General features: G+C 44.3%; 1 protein-coding gene across 2 annotated transcripts in view; it reads left to right on the top strand.

Moving 5' to 3' along the window:
- The first annotated feature begins 5,459 nt into the window (after positions 1-5,459).
- Positions 5,460-22,545, top strand: part of LOC118019947 (monocarboxylate transporter 9-like) — a 51,761-nt gene continuing 34,675 nt past the window's right edge. Inside the window, exon 1 of one of the 2 annotated variants that reach the window (XM_035019662.1) lies at positions 5,460-5,828. The gene's annotated coding sequence lies outside the window, so the exon portion shown is untranslated. Of the gene's footprint in view, positions 5,829-18,031; positions 18,145-22,545 lie in introns of those variants that run through there. The other variant, XM_035019669.1, reaches the window with a different exon arrangement.

Genomic DNA, 22,545 nt, shown 5'->3' with positions numbered 1-22,545 from the left:
TTTTTTCTTTATAAGTTCTAGTTTCATAGGTAGCTACCATGTTCGAAATCAGGCTCAACAAGCCAAAGGAGCAGCATGTTGCCTCGCTCTCGGGCGTCCATATTTTCAACCTCAAAAAACCCAAATATTTATTTGCTGAAACCATGTGGTAAACTATTTGGATTGTCCACGATTTGGACTGCATAGACCCTGTGCACCTACATCATGTGGTGGAGAAGAGAAGGCTAAAACTTCCCATCTGGAGCTGAGATGTTGTTTGGGGCTGTCTGAAACTTTGTTATGTAGAGCCCATAAGTCAGACGCTCAGGTGGAGGCCCGTGAACAAAATTGGCACGGTTTCACAGAAAGGTCCAGTTCAGTGGTCTTATGTTTATTTTAAAACAACATTAATCAATTCCACCTGTATTTTCAGAAAAAGACATTGAATTCATTGGTACATTTGAACCTGACAGCCTGCCTTTGGGATTAAAGCCTTCTCCCATGATCTATTATCCAATATGATTACATCATAGATCATATGAGCTGAATTTGTAACGGACACGATTCCATGAGTGAATTAACATGTGAGAAATGGTCTGAGATGGTCCTGGACACACGAGGGAATTTTCTCCTTCCCTCCTTCAATACACTTCCGGAGACCCTCCTTCACGCAAGCCCTGTACAGAATCCTGAGATACCACTGTGAACAGGGACAAGCAGAGGACAGCCAGCCTCGTCTCACCAGCGTGGCCCCTGCACTCACCTGCCCGTCTGCTTCCATCTCTGCAGCTTTGTTGCCCTCTGACTTTGGGCAGCTCCCTGAACCTCCTGGGGCCTTAGTTTCCCATCTGTAAAATGGAAACTTTAATTTGAAAAAAATATACATATCCCTGTGTTCATCACAGTATTATTTACAGTAGCCAAGCTATAGAGGTAACCTAAGTGTCCATCGATAGATGAATGGATCAAGAAGATGAGGTATATATACACAATGGAATACTACCAAGCCATAAAAAAGAATGAGACCTTGCCATTTGTGACCGCATGGAAAAAACCAGAGGGTATTGTGCTAAGTGAAAGAAGTTATACGGAAAAAAACCAAATACCATATGACTTGGCTTATATGTGGACTCTAAAAACAAAACAGACAAAACAAAACAGTAACAGACTCATAGATACAAAGAACAAACTGATGGTTGCCAGAGGGGAGGTGGGTGGTGGACGAAATAGGTGAAGGGGATTCAGAAGTGCAATCTTCCAGTTATAAAATAAATAAGACATGGGGATATAATGTACAGCACATTTGTTACAATATTGTAACATCTTCATATAGTGACAGACAGTAACTAGACTTACTGTGGTGACCCTTTCATAATGCGTATAAATACTGAATCACTAGCCTGAAACTAATACAATATTGCATGTCAACTGTTCTTCAGTTAAAAAAAATAATAGAGCGTGGCAGAGTAAGACCACTGTTGCAGCAAAAGTCACTAACAGTTTGAGCATGCTTTCATGCATTCATTGCTATTTGGCCATTCATTCATTCAACCAAAGTTCATTAAGCAAAGAGCTACCCTATTATTCCTGTCACTGTGCTCTAGGGAGCAGTGATGACCAGGAGACCAGGTACCTGCTTTCAGGATTTTACAGTTTCTCTGTGCAAACAACGAGGACATTATAGATGTTGGGAGTCCTACATGTAGATATATGCTGGGTGCTTTGGAAACTGATACACACAAAAACGTAATTATTTTGATTATGGTCTTGAAACCGTGCAATGCAAGTCAGAAGGATGTGAAGTGGAAAGTGTATATATGTGTACGCACACATGCACACACACACACACACGCTGAAGGACGCACATTCTATGTAGTTTTGTGTTTCTGGTTTCCACTTTCATGAGGATGTAGAGTAGTGGTTCAGAGCACGATGCCTAGATTAAAACTCCAGCCTACCTGTCATTAACTGTGGACTGGGGGCAAACTGCTTAACTTCTCTCTAGTTCATTTTCATTAGCAGCCAAAGTGGATGATTATAATAGCACCTACTTCTTAGGTTTATGGTGCGTTGTAGTAAGCTTAGTGAGCTGGCAGTCCTCAGTGTTAGCTCTTACCAGCCTTGGATCATTTTCCTAAGGTAGAGTGGGGAGGGCACAGGCTTAGCAACCAGCCAGACCAGAGCCTGAGTCCTACTCCATTACTTATCAACCAAGCAAGTAACTTAACCTCTGAATTCCAGTTTTCTCTTCTGTAAAATGAAGATAACAATACGTAACCCCATGAGATTGCATAGTTCTTGGCAATTACCAGGTACTCAAAGAATAGCATTTATCCCTCTTTTCCCTTCCCCTAAGATTAAAAACCGCTTGAGCCCAATAATGTGATGAAAGTAAAGGCAAGAAAAAGAAGAAATAATATTCTGGAGAATTACAAGTAAAAATACGATGTAGTATGTTTTTAAGGTCATTTTTAACATTTGAAACTTTGTCCTTCTAAACAAATCTCTAAGTATGTGAGAGAATGGCTTATCCACCTCTAGTTTTTTTTTTTTTTTATCTGTTAAAGTGTGAGTGAATGAAATGGAATTCATAGAATGGATCTCTAGATCTGAGCCAACTGCTATAAAAACTCTAAGTTCTATTTTCTTTATTTTTATTTTCAAGTGTAGTGTCTATGTAGCTATGCCGTCATTCATAAACAGGGGAAGAGCAGCGTGTACAAAAGAAACATGTCCTGGTGTAGTAAGTCAGGAAGGAAAGTCTGCTCAGCTGGGCAGGCACTGGATGGGTGACTCACGTCTGTGTAAATGTCCCACCCTCCCCTGGCCAACTTTTGCCTTCATCTGCCCTCCATGTTTCTGGTTTCCTGGCTGGCGTGAGGTCTGCCGAGCAATTTCAGGTTAATTTCTCTGTCTTTTCTCTAAAAGATTGAATCAGCAAAGGTCTAAGGGGGCGTGGGCTTTAGCAAATCTCACAAATCACAAACTTCTTAATAAATGCCCCAAACAATAAAAATAATACAAGGCAAAGGACCAACTTCTTCGTCCAGGGCATCACTTCTATACCAAATTTTTTTTAAATGCACATTCAGCGTTCATTCTTCCCAAGGGAGTTTTATTAAATCCAGCTTATTTGATGACCTGTCTTTTTCTCTCACTCTATCTTGCAAGTACATACGCTTTTGGGCCCAAGAGAGGCCCAAAGGGCAAGGGCTGCACAGAGCTGTAAAGCCAGCAATACTGAAACTTATCTGACCCTCACCTCGTTCGCAAATCTTGCATCTTCCAGTCATTGGGGACAAAAATTCCAGATGGTAGGGAGGTGGTTTCGGTCCTGTCTCCACCAACCTGCTCTCCAGCCCCTCTGCACTGTGGGGGGCAGTGGGAGAGGGTGTGTGATCAGAACATCCCTAGCTTCTCTGGGTCAAATTCCACTCATGGGTAAAGTGTCAGGGTTGGACTAGATTTCTTGAGTTCTCCTGCACGTCTGATTGCTCTGCTGAGGTGTGATTGAACAATGAACCTTCACAGGGGTGGTGCAATTCTCACATTCTAGCAACGGCAGCAATTCCCTAAGGCAGCGGCCACGGCAACCAGAGCCACCTTCCACACTCCGTAAGTCCTCCGGGCTGCCTCTGCCCACTCCATTCATTGCAGTATGAGTCTGGACCCCCAGCCCTTTGAGTTTTTGACCCCTGGGATCCAGTCTTACGCTAACGTCGGGACCATGCTCCCGTGTGTAAGAATGAGCTCATTTTCAGTTCTTAGTGGATCGGTGCAGACTGGCCTGAGCAGACATGGGAGTGCTGGTCATAAACTCTCTGTAAAAGAAATCTGGGAGGGGCACCTGGGTGGTTAAGCGACCGACTCTTGGTCATGATCTCAGGGTTCTGGGATTGAGCCCTGCTTCAGGCTCCGTGCTCAGCACAGGGTCTGCTTGGAATTCTCTCCCTCTCCCTCTGCCCCTCCTGCTGGTGCTCTCTCTGTAAAAATAAATAATTAAATCTTTAAAAAAACCTGGGAAAACTTGGTGGAGATGAGAACAGGGACAAGGCACCTTTAGAAACCAATTGGGGAACACAAATATTTTTCAAGCAGGGTTTCCTTGTCCTCAAAATATAATTTTATATACATGGATTTGTTCAACCAACTAACTATCAAGATGACACTTGCTTTGGTGGTTAGAGGGTATTTGAATCAAAGAAAAAACTTTCTAAAATATCTTTTATCAAAATATATGGAGAAAAGTACACACGCTATCAGTGGGCAGGTCAATGCATTCTTATAACGTGAACACATTGAGTAACCACAAACCAGCTCAAAAATAGCACAGAGTGATAAGCCCTTATTCTATGCTCTCTCCTTCTCAGAAATACATTTTTGATGGTGTTGACAGCATCACCTCTCTATGTTCCCTTCCAGAACCATTCCTGGGACCACCTCCCTCTCATTCTCACTGTTACTTCATTCCCCGCCCCCAATCTTTCTCCTTCTCAGGACAAAACAAAATACGAAATATCAACTAGCACTGGCCATTCTTTTCCCCATAACCCGAAAGTCAGTAAATTGGGTGGAAAGGAATGGTGTGGGGCAAAAGGGATGAACCACTGTTTTCATATCTGTATGAAAACTTGATATGTATGGTCAAGGTCCTCAGGATTTTTGGAGCTCTCATTTCAGGTAGACTGCACCATGCAGCCAAGATGAGAAAACAGAGGCTCAGCAAGGTGAGGCAGCTTAATCTGGATTTCAGAAAACGAACCTTTGCCAAGTGTGGTGCCTGTGTCTAGGTCAGAACCAGAGGCTTCAGGCTATAAAGGGAATTCTCAGCCCTGTAATGGGTGGTGGCCCCGGGCCTCTTTGAGAAGCTGGTAGAAGGTATGGTGCCTCTTCCCAGAAATACGCATACACTGAAAATGCATATCACTTTAGGGGGTCCTCTCTCCCAGCACGCTGTGTGCACTGCGGTTCGCCCTCCTTTCCCATGGAGCTGTCACAAAGGACAGCCCTTGGCATCCTCACTCCTCACTGCCCAGGAGCACCGGCTCCACAAAGTTCTGGTGCCCGGTTCTCTGGGATCACTGCCAGCTGGGTATACAGCTCCGGCCTGGAGGGCGCCCGGCGGCCCCAGGAGCCTGGGAGACCCGGGGCCACTCGCCCTCATCCCTAGACCCCGGCTTCCCCCGAAAGCACTGGGTCTTTGGCGAGCCGCTGCGGGCACGCGGAGGGCGGCGGGGGCGCAGAGGCGCCGGGAGACGCGCGTGTGTGCGCACCGACAGGGCGCCTGGCCGGCGGTGCCAGGCTCTCCCGAGGCCTTGGTGGCCCCGGGCCGGGCGGGGGCCGCGGTCCCGGCGGTGCCCTCTCTCCGCCTGGCCGGCCCGAGCCGGGCCGGAGCCGAGAGAGCTGGAGCAGCGCCCCTACCGCCCGCTTTTCCGCCTCCATCTCCTCCGCCTCCTCCTCCTTCCCCCAGCCACCCGCGCAGTCACAACCGGTTCAGACTGGCCAGGGTGCCCCGCAAAGGAGAGGGACAGGGGGCAAACAGCGGGGAAGAACTTGCCGGGAAGGAGGAGGCGGAGAAAGAGAAGGTGGAGCCCAGAGGAGGGGGCCGGCTTCCTCTCTCCCTGCACGCGGCCGCCGCCGCCGCCGCAGGGCTCGGCGAGGGCAGAGGGCGGCGGCTCCCGGGGCCGCGCGTAGCGGGACCGATTGCCCAGTACTCCCGCAGGGGCCCGGGCCCCCGGATAAATACCGCCCGGCCGGCCCGGAGCAGCAGGCGAGAGCGGCGGCCGCGGTCCTCGCCGCACCACCCGCCCGGCTCGCCCGGGGCTCTGCGCCCCGAGGCCGCTACCCAGGTAAAGGGCCCGAGCTCGCGGGAGGGTGCTCGGCGGCCGCCCGCGCCGCCTCGCCTCCCAGAGGCGAGAAGTAACTCCTCTGGCTCGGGGCAGCAGGCGGCGGCGGCGGCGACGCTGTCACCCGCGGGCAAGCACTTTGGAACAGCTTTCTGGTTTGGGGTGTGTGCCGGGGGCTGAGTGTCCTCGCTGCGCCCGGCCCTTGATACCCGCCCCTGCGGATGGGGTGCTTCTCCGCGGTGGGCAAGTTTCCCCAGCAATCTGAGGGTCGCATTTTGCACGGAGGTGGAAGACAGAGACAGAGATAGAAGGACCGCCAGAAAAGCGTCCTGGAGGAAGGACGGTGCCTACGGACCGGGCTCAGGGCCGCGGTCTGTCCCGGAACTCCCGAGACAGCTGCTGGTGGCAGAGCGGGGGCTGGGGGGAATGCGACCAGGTGGCCCCCTGTTTCTCAGAGGGCAGCGAGGCCTCCAGGTACCCCGCCGGGGCGCTGGTGCACGCCGCCGCCCCCGGGTGCTCCGGGGCTGGGAGGAAGGCGGCGCGCGGGTTGGCGGAGTCCACGCCGCCGCGCCAGGTTCAGCACCACCGGGTCAATCCGGGCGACCGCCGCGGGAGGTACGGGCACCTCGGCCGCCGGGACACCGAGCGGGAACTTGGGAGGACTTGGTGCTTACCGCTCCATCTGTGGCTCGCCCCGGGTAACCTACTCTGGCTTCAGAAGCGCCAGAGGCTTTGGAAAGAGCAGACAACTATTTAAAAACTTGGTCATCAAAACCAAATCAATGCTTCTTCGGTTGCCAGTTCTAATTCAGCACAGGTCAATGCATCCGGGCTGTTTAGGCGGGATTTACACTAAATAATATACTTATACAGTAAGTTATTTAATATAACACTTTTGGGATCAATTTCCTGGGTCACAGTTAGTTTGGGTGTATTTTTTTTTTTTAATCTCGAATTATCTGTATAGTAGTTCAGATTGCAGATGGATCCTCCCCGCCAGTAGGTTATTTAGTTGTTCCATCAAATTGTGTTAATTTGGTATGTCCTGACAGTTTCTTAGATTCAGGTTTGTTTTAGCTCTGAGAAATGGTTCTGGCTGGTTCAGGCAGAAGACTGAGGAAGCTGGGGAAGATTCCGAAGTGAAAGTATCGATATTCATTACATGATCACACCTTCTTTTAAATAACATGTCACTAGCAGGGTTAGTACTGATATCATTGCTAGAAATGTTTTTTTTTTTTTTTTTTAAGGCCCTGGGAAATGGAAATTACATAATAAAATAGTTCAACCTGAACATTTGGGACAATTCATAATTTTAGCTCCATTAAGAACATCCTTCTCTGTTGCTTCCCTTTTGTGTGTAGGCCAGTGGGGGAACAAGGACCCTTCATATTAATCGGATGAATCTAGGGAAGGACAGGTGATAAGGGGAAGGACGCTAGGAATCTCTCCCAACTTCTGGCTGTGACTCTGAAGGGACTGAGGTGAGGGTGTGTCTTGGTTGAGGTCTGAAACTACCAAGACAGACCAGAGCATGGTGCTTCGGATTGGATCTGGTCGTGAAACAGGAGCTAGAGGAGGACAATTAGAAAGATGTGGCCAGATTTTCAAGCTTCATTTCCTCACCCCAATCTTTTGAACCCCCAGTTTTTGTGGTCTTTTACTCAAGTGAGATATCTCTTGACTTTAATTTATAGACAACAGTTCAGTACAGAAAGCCAGTGGGAAGGTGCAAAAAACCACAATGTCTTGCTTGTGTTAAGTATAGCTTTTCAAGAAAGTTTCACCTAATGACTTAAGTTTTAGTTAAAGATTGCAAGAGTGCATATATTTTGAGCTAGTTGGCCTTTTCTTTGGGAGGTTCTTTGCAGATACCAAAGTATTCCCTGTAGATAATGAGATTGAACTAGAACTTAACAACCGAGTTCAAGCAAAGAACACATGGTCCCTGCCTTCAAAGAGTTTAGTCTAGTGGGAAAAATGGGTATGTTTACAAATATCTACAATACAAGGTAGTATAAATGGAGTCATATGGCAGGAACATCATTAGTGTGCTATTGAATGGCAGAGAAAAGGGAAGGTTCATTCAAGGTTAAGAACTAAAAAAAGTTACATAGCAGGTGTAGCATTTGAGCTGGTATTTGAAGAAGGAAGAGGATTTCCTCCATTGAAAGGAGCCTTGCTGGAACAAGCAAATAGCACAGACTTCTGGAAGTCCAGTGTGTCCAAAGGAAGCAGAGTAGTTTGGAATGATTGGAGCCTGGAATTTAAGATAGATAAGGCTGGGAGGTAGGATGGGGCTAGATTGGGGAGAATATGACAAGCCATGTGAAGAAATTAAAAATCATTGAACATCATCATTATTGTTATTACTATTTATACCAGCAATGTAGTTATACCATCCTTAACTGTAGTTTATACCTTGAAGTTCAGTTTTGTTTATACCCTAAAATAAATAAGTGGATAAAATCTCAATGGTATTTGCTTCCTATTGACATTACTATAAAAGAGTAATGTGTTTCAAATAGCCTCTAATGCTTTATATAATTCCGACAGTTTTTCCCCCAAATCTGCAGTCTTATGGTATACCGACTCTTGGTTTGATGAAAACTCTGGATAGGAAGACACCTCCACTTTCCTGGGCAATATGCAGAGTAGAGCCACTGTCTATTCTCTGTTTCAACTGCCAATAATAATAATTATTATTAATGTTTATTAAACATGATGTGTCATGTGAGTCACATACCTTATTTCATTAAGGAAGAAGGCATAATTTTGATCTTAGGCTGATAATTTTAAAAAGGTCACTCAGCTAAATAGATGATGGGGCCAGGATTTGAAGCCAAGAAATGTCTCTCAAAAGCCCATCCTTTGAACTATTGTTGAACTATCAGGTAAGAAGGACATCATACAGGATAGCTTGTTAAAAGAAGTTAGAAACTGAGCCTGCTACCTGTAGAAGTGTTTCTCTGTTTTTAAATTTGCATCCTCATTCCCATCATTCTGATTTTATTTTTTAATTGAGTTATAATTGACATACAGCATTGTATTACTTTTACATGTACAGCATAATGATTTGAAATATGTATATATTGTGAAGTGATTACCACAGTAAGTTTAGTTAACATCACCATCACACATACAGTTTTTTTTTGGAGGGGAGGGTTTCTTTTTTTTAAATTTTAAGTTCAATTAATTAACAATATAGTGTATTATCAGTTTTAGAGGTAGAGTTCAGTGATTCATCAGTTGCATACAACACCCAGTGCTCATTCCATCACGTGCCCTCCTTCATGCCCACCACCCAGTCACCCCATCCCCCCCTCCCCTCCCCTCCAGCAAGCCTCAGTTTCTTTCCTATGCTTAAGAAGTCTCTTACGGTTTTTCTCCCTCTCCGGTTTCATCTTGTTTTATTCTTCCCAGGTTTTTTGTTTGTTTGTTTTTTACTAACCAGAATCATGCTGTATGTATTGTCCATGTGCTTTTTGGAGATGTTCTCAGCCTAGCACACTCCTTTTATCCATTTTATATTCCACAGAAATAGATGTTTGGGTTGCTTCATTCTGCTGTTATAATTATTCCCACTTTTGTGCACAAACTTGGGCACAGGGGCTGAAAGTTGAGGGGAACAGTGTCAGTTTGAGCCCTTGGCAATCTGAGGTGAAGGCATGTTGACTTGGCATTTAGCAGGTGGCAGGCCGTGCACGCTGACTCGGGCAGGAGGGCGGGTGGACCGTGAATTTGGGACCCACAGGCTGATGGCATCGTGTGTGACAGGGTTGTGGCTGGTTTTGCTTTTAATTTTTGTTTTTCTGGGAAACTTGATCTCTCCCTCTATTCTAAATGAAAGCCTTGCTGGATAGAGTATTCTTGGCTGTAGATTTTTTCCTTTTAGCAGTTGGAATTTATCATGCTACTTTCTTCTGGCCTGCAGAGCTTCTGCTGAAAAACCCACTGATAGCCGTATGGGGTTTCCCTTGTATGTACTTGCTTTCCTTTCTCTTGCTGCTTTTAAAATTCTCTCTTTATCACTACTTTTGGCCATATTATTTACTTTGTATCTTGGCGCAGACCTCTTTGGGTTGGTTGTGCTGGGGGCTCTCTGTGCCTCCTGGATCTGGATTTCTCTTTCCTTGCCCAGATTCAGGAAGTTTTTAGCTATTATTTCTTCAGACAAATCTTCTGCCCCCTTTCCTCGCTCTTCTCCTTCTGGGATCCCTATCATGCGACTGTTACACCTGACAGTGTTGCTGAGTTCCCTGGGTCTATTTTCATTTTGTGTATTTTTTCCCCCTCTCATCTGCTCGGCTTGATTGCTTTCCATGACTCTGTCCTCCAGGTGGCTGATCCTTTCTTCTACTTCCTCTTGCTTGCTATTTATTCCAGATGGTCTATTTTTATTTCCATTTAGTGAGTCCAATAGCTCTAATTGGTTCTTTTTTATGTCTTCTAGCTCTTGGTAGAGGGTCTCATGGAGGTCCTGCAGTCCTTCCTCAATTCTAGCAAGCATCTTTATGAGTGTTACTTTAAATTCGCTATCAGACATATTACTTATCTCCGTTTCACTTAGGTCTCCTGCTCTGATTTTGTCCTGTTCTTTGATTTGGGACATATTCCTCTGTCTCCTCATTCTGTCTCTTGCGTTGTCTGTTTTTCTGTGTTAGGAAAGTCAGCTACGTCCCCTGCACTTGAAAGTAGTGGCTTTATGAAGAAGAGGTCCTGCAGTGCCGTGTCTGTTCCCCAGAACCTGGTGCTTCACGGGGTGTCTCCTATGTGTGTTGCTCCAGCGGGGTCCTACCATTGTGGCTGGGATGTGTTTGCCTTCAGTCCTGTTGTCTGCGATGGCTCCCTGCCTGTTGTGGGCGGAGTCTGGTGCCCGTGGTGTTAGTGGGCTGTTCCAGGGCTGCCTTGGGCTTGAGATGAGTCAGACCAGGTGTTGGCCAGAGATGAAGTAGCACCAGACTGCAGGCACTGTCCCTGGGTCGTTCCCAGAGAAGCTTCTGCTGGTGGGTGGGGCCTGCAGTCAGACCCAGTGCCTGCCCTCAGCCCACTGCTGGGGTCACAGTCAGACAGGTGTGTGGTTATCTTCCCCTCTCCCTGGGGCAGGACTCATTTTGGAGTGGTGCTGACTTGTCTGGGCCACACACACACTGCCAGGCTTGTGGCACCGCTTTGACGGGATCTTGCCAAGAGCGATCGGAGGGGGTGGATCTGCTTCGCTGTGGCCTCTTGTCTATGCCGGGCTGCGGAGAGTCTGTTCTGCCAGTTTTCGGGCTGCTTTCCGGGTTATTTATGCCGACGTGGGTGCTCTCTAGGCGGCCACACGGCAAAAGGTCAGCCCGGGGACGTCCTACTCCATCATCTTCCCAGCAGCCTCTCTACACATACAGTTTTTTTGGTGATGAGAACTTTTAAGGACTACTCTCTCAGCAACTTTCAAATATATGATATAATATGTTACCTATAGTCATCATATTGTACATTACTCATCATTTGATTAATTTTACTTTACAAATTCATGATGAGACATTTAAATGTTTTAACACATCTTCAAACTGTTCTATGATCTTGTGCTTTTATGACGCACTCATAAGAAACTCTTCAGCACTTTGAGAAGAGATAAGATATGGATGAGAAAAACATTAGCGAATGTGACAACCTTAAACACAAAGACCAGATCTGCCAGATTCTCTGGAAGAGTGTCAATTTCAAATATTCTTCTCATTATTCCCAATAACCCTCCCAAATGTACCAGATCTCTTTGTATTTCAACATCCCATATATGTTGCCTTGTGTCTTGAGCTTTTATTCTGAAAGTGATACAGCAAATATACTAATTTGTACGTGACATACTCAAGTGCTCTCAGACAATAGATACAACTCTACATAATCGTGCAAATTATGCAGAACATATACGAAGCAAAAGCACACACGAGTGTAGATATCCTCATCGCACAAACCGTATCATGTAGATATCATCATGACACGAACCATATCACTCAAAGTGTGGCCCAAGTAGTAACTACTACTGCAGAGAAAAGCTGAAACAAGAGCCCAGTAGCATAGGGAGCATGATAAGAGTATGGGATGCAGGGAAATGATTATACCAACTGTATATAAGTGTCTGGCTCTCATTTTGCCTGTTCTTAACTCTGTTAAATCTAGATCTTTTCATCTTTTCTCAGGCTCTGAGTGGTTTACAAATTCAGCCATTTTCTCTTCTGAACCTGAGAGCAGGACTGAAAATAGGTGACTGTTCACTGGATTGGTCAGTGAGGGACCATGGTACTGGCCTCTCCTTTAGCCACGCTATCCCTAGATTGGTGGTAGCAAGTTCATAGGGTTCACCCAGGGGAGACAGGCAAAGCAGGTGATGGGTAGAGGGTGGAGAGAACACAGGTGCAACTCTAAATGCAGGTCAGCCTTGGTCCTGCGTCAGGGAGATGTTAGAGAGTGGAAGGAACTGGAGGGAACATGTCCATTCAATGAAGGTGAAAGCTACTCAGTTTCAGCCAGCTGTTATTTGGGAATAAGGGCCCGTGTTGCCAGATCTTCTGATGGATTTTCAAGAGAATCCAAAAATTCAGATTTTTAGGTGAAATCTTCCGGTTTTAAAACATTGGCAATTGCCAAAAGTAAAACAAAAATAAAAATAAAATAAATAAAATAAAATAAAATAAAAATTGTGCAGGCCAACAAGATGCCTCTGGAGATCTAGGGATCAGATCTGGCCTGAGGGCAGTCAATTTGCCAAATGATTCCTAAGGCTCCTTCTGGCTTCAGGCTTCCATGATCCTACACTCAATCCATGTTATCTCTAACCTATTTCTTCCACTTTGCTAAAACAGAGCCCAGTACTCACCATATCTAAGTCATGCTTTGGAGGATAACTTAGCTTTGGAGGAGCTCTTTGCTAAGTGCTGGGCTGTGATTGATTTGTAAGGCCTTAAAGAGTCAAAGGATGTCCTTTTTTGATGGTCATACTGTTTTCATAATTCAGAGGCTCCAGCAGTTAATTACTTGTGTTAATTATCCCTTTTGGGGACGATTAATGTGATTTAATTCCAGGGCCCAGAGCTATTTCTCCTGCTCTTCCTTCTCACTCCAGTGTGAGATAATAACCAGTTGGGAAATTGATCCTGGTTCCCCCTAGGGCAAGTTGTATTTGTAGCCTGGCTTAAGGTGCTTGGACAAAGAAATCTTCATTGTCTTTACCCTGGCAAAATTTCACCATGTAGTCTGCCTCTCTTTTTTAAACTTGGAAGTATTTGGGAATGCTCTTGAATTGCAAACTGAATTAAGAGTTTGGCTTTTGAGTTGTGTTAATACAGCAGTTTAGGTTTTTTTTTTTTTAAAAAAAAACATATCTATATGGACCGCAAAGTAAAAGTGAAAACAAAAAGTAATGGATTTGTGTATGATTCCAATCCCAAATTATTTTTAATAACTCTGGATCCTCTGCAGTGAAAATTCCTTAATACAATTATTTTAAAGCTCAGTCTTGGATTTGACTGGCTAAGATGTGTTCCTCACTTTATGTCAATGAGCTGTTTTACAAACAAGAGAGTCTGACTCTAACTGAAAAGTTCAGAGCAGATGTTGACAATGAGAAGGAAGCATTTGAGTAAACAAAACAAGAATGACATGTTTAGAGAAACCACATATCTTCTTGAGACGGAGCTGATTTCAAGAGGACGACCTGAAGGCTCTGGATGATAGTTCTGAGCCACAGTTTGTCCTAGTTCTGGCTCCAGAAATGTGTCACCCTTCCCCCCCTCCCCCTTCCCGCCCCCTGGTGCACTTCAGTTTGTCAAGCATGTTCAACATTTAAAACCACATCTGAGAGAATCAGGTAACTGTCTGACTATTAAAGACATACCATTTGATGTTATATTGGTAAAAAAAATTTGAATTAAAAAACCCCCCACAATTTCTTTATATTTACCCACGTATTTAGCTAGTCCTTCAGAATCAATGACGGGAAGCAGCCTCTAAGCTCCATAGAGGCAGGGACCACATGGTCTTGGTTCCACCATGCCTTCTAATTCATTTTCTTCTAAATAAATGCACGATATCTTCTAAATGCACTTAATTCATTTTGTTGAATGAGAGATGTTTGATTAATCATTTTAATATACAGGAGAGTTAGGTAAGTAGGTTTTCTAGCATTCATTAATTTCATAAAGATTTATTGAGCTTTTCCTATGGGCCCAACACAATTCTTAGTGCTTGGGATGTGAGACAGGCTTGTAGGTTATCAAATAGTAACAAATAATAACAATATATTGGGTATATTGGGATGAATGTTATAATAGCAAGATTGTCCAAACTGGTGTGAGATCTTAGAGGAGGAAAGACTGACTGTTGGAGAGTCAGGATGACAACAGTAGGAGGAGACATTTTAGGCTAAGTCTTAAAGGAAAAGCAGGAGTTTGTCGGTAGGCAAGTTGGAGAGAGGCACTCGGGCCCCTCTCTTGAGGAGGGACGGAGCGTGGCCCAAGTGCTGCATTATGACAATGGCTTGGGACCACAGGTTTGTGGGATATCCTAGAGGGGTGTAGTTGGGGGCTGGATTGTTGCAAATCATTAGAGGAAAACAAAAGGAATCTAGTAACTTGCTGGGTATTTAAAGATGTAAATATCTAATGTATGGACAAAACATGGATTTGTAAAACCAATTTTTCATTTTCCTTTATAAGTTTTGAATAATGTTATTCATTGATGGGGCTGTAAGCTCCATGAAGGAAGGAAAAATCTTGGATTTTCTTATGTGCTTATACTCACGAATTAAGCAGAAAACTTGTGCTCTGCTATGGACAGACTGTGGGTGGTGAGGTACCGCTGAGAGATTTGAGAAGTTGGAGGCAGAACTTGAGATGATGAGTGAGAAGCCTGGTTTGGCAGCAGCCTGCCAGATGCACTGCAGTGGGGAGAGGGCAGAAGGGTCCATGAGTAGGTGGCCGTGAGGGGTTTGCAAAGAAGAAGTAGAGGAAGAGTCCGCCTGCAGAGCTCGTGGTCGGCAGGCCGGTCCTGGCTGACATGGGAAACCGGGGAGGAGGGGCGGGGGGGATGAAGACGGGGATTTCTGCTTGGGCAAAGGAAAGCCTGGCCTGTGTTGGTTTTCCAGATGAAATTCAGGAGGAGGAGGAGGAGGAATTATGGCTGTGTTGAATGGGGCCTGAGCACAGCCAGGTGGGATCTTGATGGAGAAAATGGTAAGAAATGGGTTGGACACGTGGGTTTGGAGTTCTGAAGAGAGGGCAGACTTGGGGACGGAGACTTGGGACTCCACCCTTTGCTGACATGCGGTCTCTCGGTGAGGCTAGAGAGCTTGTAGGGTCAGGTGGGTCTGGAAAGCCAGGGGGGCCCTGGTTTGCAGTGAAGAAGAGATGGGGGGCACTGTCAGGAGGGTGGTGGAGTGCAAGCCTGACCTGACCCTGGGCTGAGGCGCTGGGGGCTCCGCAGCCAGAACATTTCTCTTGTGTGGACACGTGGGAACCAGAGAACAGTTGAGGAATCATCAGGAGGTGAGAAAGCAGAGGCAGGGAGCCTGTTCTTTCAAGTTTTTCTAAGAAAACCTGTGAAAAGTGCAACAACAGTAATGAGAACTGTAAGCACTCACTCTCTGCCAAGCCCCGGGCCTCGTGTTTCGTAGGGATTCTTTCCTATATTCGTCCTAAAAATCCTAGGAGGATGGAGTTCTTACTATTTCCATTCTATAGATGAAGAAACTGGGAAGGTTGTGAACTCGCTGTGAGTCACGCGGCTAATGGCCGAGTTCAACCACAAACCCCAGAGAAATGACTCCAGGGTCCGTGTTCTAGCGCAGGGACTTGCGGCGGTTTTGACCTTGAACTTCAGTGGAATGTGTTTGTGGGCCCAGCCCTGCACACACTCACGGGCACAAACACTGAGGCACGGTCTCCCAAACTGCCACTGAGCCCTCACCACCATGTAGGAGCTTTCTTACATTTCCGATTCTTACCTATTTTGTTCTATTCTAAATTCCAATTTAAAAAAAATTGTACTCACAATCCACAGTTGATTTCATGACCTGGGATGCGTTGCAGTATGGACAGCACTGCTCCAGCCCACCGCTTGGCATTGCTTCCCAAACTGTAGCTTAATACTCTTTTCTATTACATTCCACAAATATTGATTGAGTGCCTATTTTATGCGTAGATGCAGAAAGAACCTAAAGAATGTAAGATGTGCCCTGAGTGCAGGAATTTTTTGTTAGTGAAGAGAAAGGGAAGAAGGCGAGTAAATGGCTAATTATAATGCACGCCAGAATGAAATAAGAAGAAAAGAGAGGTGTAAGCAACGTAGCATGGGAGTATAGGGTGATTAATGCTGGTTCTAAATGTATATTGATTTGACTAGTAGTGTTTAGTGTTTTTTTTGTGCTATGAAAGTATTAAAAACTTTTATGAAATTAATAGAAGTGTCTTTGGTAAAGACTTTTAAGAATAAACGCCAAGGGAGATTTGAAGACCATGATATTCTGTGTATTTTTCTCAAAGGTCCTGAAGTAGTCAAAATATTATTATTATTTAGACATCAGTTTGTTCATTGTAAGCCCCTGGATGATGTTAGCAAATTTAGTCATATTAAAGTATATCCATTAAAGGGGTGCCTGGGTGGCTCAGTCAGTTAAACATCCAACTCTTGGTTTCGGCTCAGGTCATGATCTCTGGGTCATGAGACTGAGACCCATATCAGCGTGGAGTCAGCTTGAGATTCTCTCCCTCTGCCTCTGCGCCTCCACCCCTAGCTTGTACGCTCTCTCTCTCTCTCTCTCAAAGTAAATAAAATCTTTAAAAAAATAAAGTATATCCATTAAAAAGTTTTAAAATCCAAGAATATCCATTAAAAAAAAGTTTACCATCAACTTCCTGAAGTAAAAGAATGCAACTGTACAGACTACTTTATGAATCTATATTAGGTGATAACTCCCCAGGTTAAATGGAGAGACCTTTAAACAGAATTTGACAAAAAGCCAAGGGACAGTGGCGTAGAATGAGGATTATTAATACCGACCTAAGTTTTATGTAGAGTTGTACACAGATTAAAAAGACAACTGTTGAGTGGTGCCTAGCTGGCTTAGTCAGTTAAGTGTCTGCCTTCAGATCAGGTCCTGATCCCAAGGTCCTGGGATCAAGACCCCGGTGACGGTGATGGGCTCCCTGCTCAGTGGGAAGTCTACTTTTCCCCCCTGTGCACCTGCCCCCACTTGTGCTCTTGCGCTCATGCTCTCTCTCTCTCTCTCTCACTCTCCCGCTCTCTCAAATAAATAAATAAAATCTTAAAAAAAAAAGGATAACATTTGAAAGTCCTTGGCACTGTGTCTGATATACAGAAAATATTAATAGAAAATGGTAATTAGAAGTTATTCCATGATATGACTAAGTAGTAGTACATTTAAACCTTAGAAATTTTTCTTAAGTCCACTGTTTAGGGAATACCTAAGAAAGTTTGGTATCATTTTTGGGATTTAAGGACATTTTGAAATATTTTTCCATAGCCATGATTGAAGTGGGTAAAAAAAAAAAAAAATCAATTTAAATAACTAAAAGCACCCAAGTCTTTCATTTTATGATTGTACATTAGGATGTGCAATTATTTAAGATGGCTTATACTGCTGTTGCCCCCTTCTTTTCCTCAGCAACCACATGTTAAAATCACCTGGAGCTCTCTAACAACCTGGCTCCCCTCCAGAGATCCTGTTTTCATTGCTGGAGGGTGGGCCCAGGCATGGGTCATTCTTAAGCTCCCAAGGTGATTCTGCTGTGTAGTCAGGTTTGCAGTCCCCTACAGATCTTAATGCTTAGTGTGTAAGTACGTGCTTAGTAAGCGTGCTTAGGATGCTTTGATGATTAGAAACAAGCTCAAGTGGAGATACAACCTTAATATGGGGTTCTTCATTTGCCCCTTTGATGCACAAAGAGTTACCACTTATCTGGAGAACTGGTTTAGAAAGGAAGATCTTAGGAGTCTTTGGAATAAGAAAGTGGTTTTTTGAACTGGGAAGAATAGAAAACTGGGGTATGAAGAATACAAAGAGAAGCTCGAGTTCATGTGGTGCTTTAAGAGGCGAAGGAGCTGATTTTTTTTTTTTTTTTTTTTATTCATGAGAGACAGAGCGAGAGAGAAAGGCAGAGGGAGAAGCAGGCTCCCAAGGAGCAGGGAGCCCGATGCGGGACTCGATCCCAGGACCCTGAGATCATGACCTGAGCCGAAGGCAGACGCTTAACCATCTGAGCCACCCAGGCGCCTGAAGGAGCTGATTTTAAAAGTCGCTTGTCAACTCTGCTGAAAGGTGCTCATCTCCACTCTACCCACAAGTACGGCAGCGGCTGGGAAAGTTGCTGGGAAGCTGTGTGGCTTCCTGAGTTGGGAAGGAAAAGAAGGAAGGAAATGAAAAGGGAGAAAGAGAACAAAAGAAAGAAGATGAAAGCAAACCTCGTTTGGACTTCAGCACCTCTTTGTTTTGTCTTTTCTTGGCTGTTGGTGACCTAAGAGCAGAGGGTCCTTGTCCTTGTGTTCTTTCCGCACTGAGACTTCCCTCTTCCCATTTGCTGACTTTTTCTTACTGTCAGGAAATTATCCGAGATGTGGAAAATGTTATTTCTATATCCTTTTTTTTTTTTTTTTTCTGGAGGGAGGAATTTGGTAGTGGAGTGAGTGTGAGTGTGTGTGTGTGCGTGCGCGCTGTTGTGACAGGGAAGGGGGAGGGGGCCGTGGTTGTTCTGGCCGGTGGTATTTGTAGTGATAGTACTTTCAGATTTTGAGAGGATCTCTGCCAAGATAAAAAATAATATTTTTATGACAAACAATTATGTTTAAAAGGACAAGAAATAATAATTTACATTGAAAGTACTGTGTACCAGGCACTGTGCTAAGTGCTTTACGTAAACTAACTCATTTCATCATCACAATAGTCTGATGAAGTAAGTACTATCACCCCCCCTCTTAGGGATGGAGAAAGTGAGGCACAGAGATACCACAGTAACTTGCTGAAAGTCACACTCTTGGCTCGTATCAGAGATGGGAGATGCACCCAGGTTGTCTAGGACCCAAGCCCACACTCTTATTCCTTATGCTAAATTTTCTAGAATATATATCTTCCTGTATTTATAGATGGAAATATCTGTGTATGTACTTGTATGAAGCTATGGCTACTGACATAACAGAAAAGTGGGAATCCTACTAACCATTCTTGGGACCACATAATACCATTACTAGAAGATCCCAGCTTCCCTCCCACTGCCTTCCTCAAACTGAGAGACTGCTTGGCTAATGTGAACCAATTAATAGGTGACTGCATCATTCTGCTGACAGCTTTTTTAGAATTATCACCATCAGCCGCAGCATTATCATCATCATTAGAATCTGCTTAGTTTTACCTGCCAACCGCAGGCCTGCTCTGTTGGGGACGGCAGAGGCTGGGGACTGCAGATGCCCTCTGTTGGGGCATGTGACTTGGACCCAGAGAAGTGGGTCCATTTTTGCACCAACTGCCAGGAGAGCTTTGGAGTTGCTTCTTCGCAGGTTTTTCCTGGGCTGCTGTACTGCAGAAGGGTGGCATTATGGGTCATCGAATGGTTCTCTAGAAGTAGTGTGCCCAGGCTTGGCCATTTGGGACAGAGGGAAAGAGACAGGAAGATTTTTCTCTCTTTTGGCTGGCAATGGTGTGTATTTGCTCTCTTTGGAGACACAAGGGTGGACTCTGCTCATTCTCCAGCCTGGAAACCAGCCAACAGATTTTGGGGAGTTGCCACATCAAAGTGTGGGGTTAATATATTGCATTGCCACTACCAGTGGGGACAGAGCCAAATGTCACAAATGAAGAGTGAGCAGGCAACCATCCATTCCTTTGTTCTCCCTCTGTGCACTGGGGTGGCTAGAAAAATAAAAGCCGTGCTCTCCTGGGAAGGTCCAATTATTCTGCTCTCTTGTTTTGTAAAGTTAGGATTCTTTGGAGAGAGATGCTTACTTGTCTATAGCCTTCCAATTCACTAGGGCACATTAACATGTTGGAGGGTTTTTTTTTTTTAAAAATTTTATTTATTTATTTGACAGAGAGAGAGACAGGGAGAGAGGGAACACAAGCAGGGGGAGTGGGAGAGGGACAAGCAGGCTTCCTGCCGAGCAGGGAGCCCGATGTGGGACTCGATCCCAGGACCCTGGGATCGTGACCTGAGCCGAAGGCAGATGCTTAACGACTGAGCCACCCAGGCGCCCCTGGAGGTTGTTTTTTGAGTTGATACACTTTCTGACACTATTTTCTCCTATTTTCATTAAAAAAACCTTTTGCAAATCTTCAGATAAATGGATGTAATCATCTTTTAAAATTTTGTATCATAGACAATGATCCCCTTTTGCATTTTCTCAAATGTTGATAGAAAATCAAGAAAATAACTTCGTCATGGTCCTCACTCCTATAGGAATTTTTGCTTTTGATCAATGGAGATTTGGGGGTAAATAAGCTTTGTCCTTGACCATCTTATAAATGATGAGGTTGAGCTAAAAGAACAACCAAGTGCTGGCTGCCGCACTGGGGTGGGTGGGCTCAGGTACCAGTTTCCACATGTTCCAGTCTCCCTCTTCATCCCCAGCTCTTAACCTCTTCTCTCTCTCTCTCTCTCTCTCTCTCGCTCGCTCGCCCGTATCCTTTCTCCACTGGGAAAGAAGATGTGACGTTTGGTCAGAGGTTGTTCTCTCCTATAGGACAGTGATTCTCAACCCTGGCTGCACATTAGACTGACAGAGAGGGTCGGGGCCTACCCCAGATCAGGGCGGGGTGGGCTGTCCATCACAGATATTTTAAGCTCCCCAGATGATTCCCGTCAAGAGCCACTGGGACTGGGCAACCGTTTTCAGAATGCATCTGTGGGTGACCTCCGTCAGAATCACAGAGTGATTTTTAAAAAATGCAATTTCTGAGGTTCTAACACACTAAAAATGCTTAGGACTTGAACCTGCAATAAAAGGAAACAATCTGGTGGTAAATATGATTTTAAAATTATTCCAAGTTGGAATCTGGCAATATCCAGATCTTGGTTTAAATTTTCTAAATATCAAGAGATAACTAGGGTGCCTGGGTGGCTCAGTTGGTTGAGCGACTGCCTTCGGCTCAGGTCATGATCCTGGAGTCCCTGGATCGAGTCCCGCATCGGGCTCCCTGCTCGGCAGGGAGTCTGCTTCTCTCCCACTCCCCCTGCTTGTGTTCCCTCTCTCACTGTGTCTTTCTCTGTCAAATAAATAAATAAAATCTTTAAAAAAAAAAAAGAGATAACTAAAGATTAAAAAGTCTTAGAAACCCTAGATTTAAATATGATTCAGTAACTAGTTGCTATAAAACTCTCTCACGTAACTAGTAACTACTCTTTAAGGAGGCTATCAAGTGACCAGGAATTCTTTATGGTTTTTAAAATAATAGCTAACATTTATTAAAACTTTTTACTGTGTGCTAGGCACTGAGCTTTGCTTGAAATTCCCTGTTAATCCCATTTTAAGACTAGAAAAGTATGGCTCAAAGACATTAAGTAATTGGCTCAAAAACATGGTAAGTAGCATAGACTAGATTGCAAGCCAAATATATATATGTAATAACAAAGCTCCTAAAATTCTGGAACCACATACTAGGAAAATTTCCCTCTTCCTCTCTACCCCATCTTTATGGTAAAATTAAGAGGAATAAAGAGAAGCTATTAAGCAATTGAAAATGTTAACACACTTCTTATCATTTTCTTTATGTCTTTCTTGTGTGTCTACATAAAACATCCAAACACCACTGATGTACTTCGGAAACCCTGAACTTATGTTTCATTTTCATTGCTTAGATTCTTCTTTTATGATGTGTGGTCATTCCTGCACCTGAACAGAAAGCAGCTTTGCTTTCTTTTACTCTTTTGTTCGAGGAGCTATGCGTCGAAATAAGATTTTACTCATGAGTTGTGCAAGCTGTACCATAATCTACTTTAAAAACATTTTAAAATAATTTGAAAACATTTTCATTACCCCAAAAAGAAACCATGTGCCCAACCTTGACAGGGCAGTGTTTCATCTTGGCCTGTGGTTTAGAGCCTTTCATTTAACAAGAGTAACATCAATGTAACTGAGGAAGGTCACGAAGCCCAGGATGACTTAGACTTTTGACACAGCTGATGGATGACCAGGTCAAGACAAAACCAACCTGGAATCAACCATTTCGCCCACCAAGGACATAGTCACATGATCCTAGGCTCCTAATTCAAAAAAAAAAAAAAAAAAAAAAGCTTCAGCACCAGCTAATTTGGCAGTGATTGAGATTAAAAAAAAAAAAAGTTCTGATTTTACTGCCTATGATTTGAGCAAAAAATGTATCAGGAATCTTTACCGAGATGTAGGTCACAGTAAAAAAGGGGTTATTAGAGAATGATTATTGTGGGGGGTAACAAAGGCCAAGAGGGACCATCAACTCAAAATAAGATCAATTATAAATCACTCCCAATTTGGCAAAAAATGGTATACTATGTATGTATACACTTCAGGAACAGAAAGCTTCTGTGTTAACAGTGAATGTTTATAAATGTCAAATATGTAATTCTGGGATCCTATATATGGAGAATAAACATTTTCAGCCAGTGTAGGCTTAAGGAAATAACAAAGGATTGGCATTATTTGCACAGAACTAAATGCAATCTAAGGTACTAGAACTTAATAATCATGAGTAAAA

This window comes from Mirounga leonina, unplaced genomic scaffold (assembly GCF_011800145.1).
Source record: "Mirounga leonina isolate KUSES-001 unplaced genomic scaffold, KU_Mleo_1.0 Mir_109, whole genome shotgun sequence".
NCBI classification, from domain to species: Eukaryota; Metazoa; Chordata; class Mammalia; order Carnivora; family Phocidae; genus Mirounga; species Mirounga leonina.
This window is presented reverse-complemented; position numbering and strand designations above follow the sequence as displayed.